Raw genomic sequence first — 6000 nt, forward strand, 5'->3', positions numbered from 1 at the left:
CCCAGGGCTGGGAAGCCTCTGCCCTGCAGCTCTGGGAGCAGCTCAGATGCACCAGTGGTGCCTTTCCTCCGGGAAGTTCAGTTCCTAAAGATCTGAGATCCAAGAACTCCAGGAAGCGATTGCTCAGTCCTGAAGCAGCTTTCTTTCCCCCACCCCAGGGCCCCTAGTGATTGGTCCTGCTTGGGCCCCAGTCCCACTCTGTCCAGCCCTGCTTCTTCTGTTCTCTGCTGTCCACACATCCTCCTCAGGTTTTCTCTACATCCCTGGCTGTGCCAACCCCTGGGTCATGTCCTGGCGCAGGACCTGGCACTGATCTCAGCCAAGCAGGCCTATGTCTTACGTCTCTTCTGTGGTACATAGTAGGTGCTCAGTATGTGCTCATGCACAGACCAGTTATTTTCAGTGCATGCTCTGGGTTCCAGTTCTAAGCTGGGTTGGACAAACACATCAGACAGGAAGGCAGGTGTGATGCCAGCACTGGGTGATGGGTGGATGGATGGGTGGATGGGTGGATGGATGCGTGGATGGGTATATAGATGGGTGGGTGGATGGGTGGGTGGATGGGTGGGTGGGTGGATGGGTGGATGGGTGGATGGGTGGGTGGGTGGCTAGACGGGTGGGTGGATGGGTGAGTGGGTGGGTGGATGGGTGGGCGGGTGGATGGATGGGTGGATGGATGGGTGGATGGGTGGATGGGTGGGCGGGTGGATGGATGGGTGGGCGGGTGGATGGATGGGTGGATGGGTGGATGGATGGATGGGTGGATGGGTGGATGGGTGGATGGGTGGAGGGATGGATGGGTGGGTGGATGGGTGAGTGGGTGGGTGGATGGGTGGGCGGGTGGATGGATGGGTGGATGGATGGGTGGATGGGTGGATGGGTGGGCGGGTGGATGGATGGGTGGGCGGGTGGATGGATGGGTGGATGGATGGGTGGGTAGATGGGTGGGTGGATGGGTGAGTGGGTGGGTGGATGGGTGGGCGGGTGGATGGATGGGTGGGTGGATGGGTGAGTGGGTGGGTGGATGGGTGGGCGGGTGGATGGATGGGTGGGCGGGTGGATGGATGGGTGGATGGATGGGTGGATGGATGGGTGGGTAGATGGGTGGGTGGATGGGTGAGTGGGTGGGTGGATGGGTGGGCGGGTGGATGGATGGGTGGGTGGATGGGTGAGTGGGTGGGTGGATGGGTGGGCGGGTGGATGGATGGGTGGGCGGGTGGATGGATGGGTGGATGGATGGGTGGGTAGATGGGTGGGTGGATGGGTGAGTGGGTGGGTGGATGGGTGGGTGGGCGGGTGGATGGGTGGGTGGGTAGGTGGATGGGTAGGTGGGTGGGTGGATGGGTGGGTGGGTGGATGAGGGGTGGCTAGAGTGGGAGAGACTCTGGTCTTGAGAGCTAGCAGAGCTGGTGGTGCTTGCAGCGAGCCCCAGCACTTAGCCAGCACACTGGGCATTCTGAGTGGCTGTCAGTGGCTCTAGCCATGCTGGAGTGGTGGGGGGAGCCAGGGCTGGCCATTCCTACCACCCTCTCTGACCCTCCCCATCCAGGTCCTGACCCCTGACCCCGGGGCTCCTCCACAAGCCCAAGACCGTGGGTCCAGGGTGTGTATCCCCCGACTCCCACGCCAGGACACCCGGGAGGAAGCCAGCACCCCACAGAGGGGGAGGCTCCAGGTGCCCCGCCACCCCCTCCCTTCGGCCCAAGGCCACCACGCGGTGTCCAGTGGCGCAAAGGTCTCTGCTCCGGGCCACCTCTGCTGAGAGGTGCTCCCTGATTACTGCAACAAAAATAGCTTCTCCTTGCTCACCGTCTGTGACATCGCCCTGCGCAGGCCCTTCACAGAAATTATGACAGCCGCAAGTGTGCTGTGTCCTTGTCGCATGTCACATGTTCTCAAGTGTCTACTGGCCCTGCACTTGAGGACGCCGCAGACGCGACCAGTCAGCTCTGAGAGGGCGTGGGGATGAGAGCAGGGAGCGGACAGCCTTTAACTCAGGACCCCGGTCATCGGCGGGCACCGGTGGCTCACGCCTGTCATCCCGGCTACTCAGGAGGCTGAGATCGGAGGATCCTAGTTCAAAGTCAGCCAAGGCAGAAAGTCCTCGAGACCCCTCTCTCCAGTGAACCACCACAAAGCCAGGAATAGAGCTGGAGCTCAAGGGGTGGGGTGTCAGCCTTCAGTAAAAAATAAACAGGAACAGTGCCCAGGGCCTGAGTTCAAGCCTTGGCAGTAGCGTGCGTGCGTGCGTGCGTGCACATGCCCCAGTGATGGGGAGATGTGAGCCTCGGGGCCTTGGAGAAGGAACAGTCAGTGTCGACGTCCAGAAGTAGGAATACACCCGGGGTGTTGAAGGCACAGGAAGAAAGGCCATGTCCTTTGTGGCCGGGTTGGGCGCAGGCATGGGGGGCGGGGGGAGTCAGGACGGGACCCCACTGGGGCCGGGTGCTCACCCTGAGCACTGTGGGAGCCACGCTTGAGGATCGAGTTGGGGAGAGCGGAGTGGTGGAGGGAATGCTGGGTGATCGGAGGGCGGTGAGCGCTGTGTACAGTTCCTCATCAAGCCACTATCGAGGGTCCTGGGTTCGAGGATCGGCTGCCCCCGGGGGGTGGGGCCTGAGCGGCACGGGGCCTAGGGCTGAGCTCTCTCTCTCTGCCGTCGATGCCGGGCTCCAGATGCAGGGGCAGAGGGGACTGGGGCCCCTGCTGGCGGGCGCCGTGGTTGGGTGTGGCGCCGTCGTAAGCCACAGGACTGGATAAGGTCACAGGGGGACGGCAGGCAGAGGGCAGAGGGCAGAGGGCGAGCCGGGGGCGGGGGGGGGGAGGTGTCAGGAGGAAGGCAGGGCAGACACACATGAGAAGTGTGCCAGGGACTTGTGGGCACAGAGCCCTCACCGAGGACCTCGTAAACACTGCGACCCTTCACACACACACACACACACACACACACACATATGCACACCCTAATTTTAAAACTTTTCATGGCTATTTTTCCCCCCCTAGGTAATACATTCATAGGGTTCTAAAATTATAAAAAGACACCAACGAGAAAACAGTGAGAATTTCTCCACCCACCCCGTCCCCGGCCACCTGCTTCTCCCTCCCTGGAAGCGGCAATGTCACCCGTTTCCCGGGTCTCCATCCAGAGACGAGCAGATATGTGTAGCTATAAATTCATTCTCTCGCCTTTTTATACACAAGCGGCAGCTACTCTACGCGCCGCCGTTCATCGCGGTGGCCTTCTCCACTTAAAATACATCCCCGGACCCACACGGTCCCGAAAGAGCTCCCTCCTCCTCCTCGCGGTTCAGGGCTGCCGCGGGCGGGCTGTGCCGTTCATTAGTCCATGTGCCGTTGGGCCGTTTCCAAGCCGTGCCAGCCAGCCAGCCAGCCAGGCGGCCTGGCTCCCCAACCGAACCGGCTGGCGTCCCGGGACCAGGCAGGTGAGGGTCCCCCCCCCCACAACCCCCGTGACCCCTGCAGGATGACCCTGGAAGGAAAGGGGAGTCCTCACTCATATCCCTCCTCCCTCACTGGGATACTGGCAGACAGCAGTGCCCCCCCCCCCCACTTTCCTCCACCACCAGCACCCCCAGCCCCTGGAGGTGCTGCTTGCTGAGTTCCAAGGACTGGACCCCATGGTGGGTAGTGAGCCCCTCAATCTCCCTGGTTCTCCCCCTCCCGCCCCTTCCTGCCTGGGAGGAGCTTTCTCACCGAAGCCTGGCGCTCCCCGACTTGAGCCACGGCTCCACTGCTGGCTTTGTGGTGATTTCCTTAGGGATAAGATTCTCGTGGATTTGTCTGCCTGGGCTGGCTTTGAACCTCCATCCATCCTCAGCCATCAGTCTTCGGATTATTTTTGGTTTTTGTTGCCAGTCCTGGGGCGTGGACTCAGGGCCTGAGCACTGTCCCTGGCTTCTTTTTGCTCAAGGCCAGCACTCTGCCACCTGAGCCACAGCGTCACTTCTGGCCGTTTTCTATATATGTGGTGCTGAGGAATCGAACCCAGGGCCTCATGTTTACGAGGCGAGCACTCTACCACTAGGCCATGTTCCCAGCCCCGTCAGTCTTCTGAGTAACTGAGATTACAGGCGTGAGCCGCCGGTGCCGGGCATGTTGTAGTTGTTCTTGTTTCTACTTCAAGATTTTTGTATGGAAGTCTGAAAGACTGCGGTGCTGAGCGTGAGGGCCACGGCCCCGCCCCCTCCTGCCCACGATGGCACGGCCGCAGCCAGCTCTGGTGTAGAGTCCCAACACACCCCCATTTCTTCTAGAATGTTCTACACCTCATCTTTTTTTTTTTTTTTTTGTTCCCCACAAGGATGCACGGGGCTCCTCATTCCCACTCAGAGCTCAGCTCCCCTTTGGAGATTTCACCAAACTGGCGCCTCCTTGTCTTCTCTCGTTCCACGCCAAGCCTTGCTTTCCAGCCCGTGTAGCTGGATTTCAGAGGGCCCTGGTGTGCAAGGGTTTCAGCTGACCCCGTAGAGTTGAGCGAGTTCCAGACCACACCTGACCCCAGGAACCGCGTCAACAATACTGAGGGCGGGAGACGGGAAGGGCAGGCCCCGACCTGTGTGGAGACTCCTTTTCCTCCTCTTTTCCCAGGAAGACCGACTTGCTTGCAGGACTCACGGAGTTGATCAAGCAGAAGCCAGGGACGGGAACAGGGTCTCTTGGAGGCAAGACTGCCCGCCTTGCAGGGTGCTACCCCTTAGGAGCGGTGTGGCCTCGGGCAACTTGCTGCTTTGCGCTGTGCCCCGGTTTTATTTCTAAAATAGGCCCGGTAACCGTACCTTTCTCTGAGGTCGCGGGGAAGATGGCAGGGCGCATCGATCCATCTGCCAGCGTAAAGCACTCAGAACTGCCCCGGCTGCCCAGAGTAAATGGGACATAAATGCTCAGCCGCTGGGCCTGAGGTCTGCGATGTCACGTGGTTGGTTGGCCGGTGGGGGAGGGGCCGGGGGTGCGGTGCGGTGTCAGGGGCCAGAGGAAGGGGTGGGGAGAGCGGCTGCTGTTTGTCCTGGGCCTCGGTGGCAGTCACCCCTGGTCGGGACCCGCCGTGCAGGTAGGCGTGGCCTTGGTCCTGCAGTGGAACCTGCCACCGCCCAGCGCCTCCTGACCCCTGGGGGTGGGAGGCCGGGGGCGTGTGGGCGGGAGGGTATGGATGGGGTCAGGTGGGTCCTGGGACACTGCGTCTGAGATTCTGGGGAGGAAACGGACAGCGGGACTGCTAGCCTGGGGAAATTACATCCTACCACCACGCCTTGGCCCTGTATGCGCACCGGCTCCCGTGTATTCTGTTTGCGGTCTTAGGCAGTGAGCTTGGTAATTAGCTTTACCTGTAGGTGAGGTGTGTGGGGACCAGAGAGGTTAAGTCACCAGCCTAAGGTCACACAGGCATTGGTGGATAGAGACTCCAGAGTTAAAGCTCTGAGCTTCAGGTACTGGAGGGGGTCTCCCAGGGCCTAAGGGGCAGGACAAGTCTCCTTAGAGGGCCAGGGACCAATGGACACAATGTCCTTTGTGGATAGTTCCTTTATATTTTTTAATTAAATTAATACGTGTGTGTGTGTGTGTATGCACAGGCACAGTAGTACTGAGACTTGAACTTAGCCTGGGTGCTGTCCCTTAGCTTTTTCACTCAAGGCTAGCACTCTACCACTTGAGCCACAATTCAACTTCCAGCTTTTTGGTGGTTAATTTGGACACGAGTCTCACCTTTCCTGCCTGAACTGGCTTCAAACCTCCATCCTCAGATGTCAGCCTCCTGAGTACCTAGGATGACAGTTAGGAGCCACGGTACCCAGCTCTTCTTTATTTCTGGTCAATCCTGGGGCTTGAACTCAGGGCCTGGATGCTGTTCCTCCGTTCTTCTGCTTAAGGTTAGCACCCTGCCACTTTGAGCCAATGCACCACTTCTAGGTTTCTAGCGGTCAATTGGAGCTGGGAGTGTGACAGACTTTGCTACCTAGGCTGGCTTTGAACTGGGATCCTCAG

The sequence above is a fragment of the Perognathus longimembris genome, chromosome 1, assembly GCF_023159225.1.
Source record: "Perognathus longimembris pacificus isolate PPM17 chromosome 1, ASM2315922v1, whole genome shotgun sequence".
Classification (NCBI taxonomy): domain Eukaryota; kingdom Metazoa; phylum Chordata; class Mammalia; order Rodentia; family Heteromyidae; genus Perognathus; species Perognathus longimembris.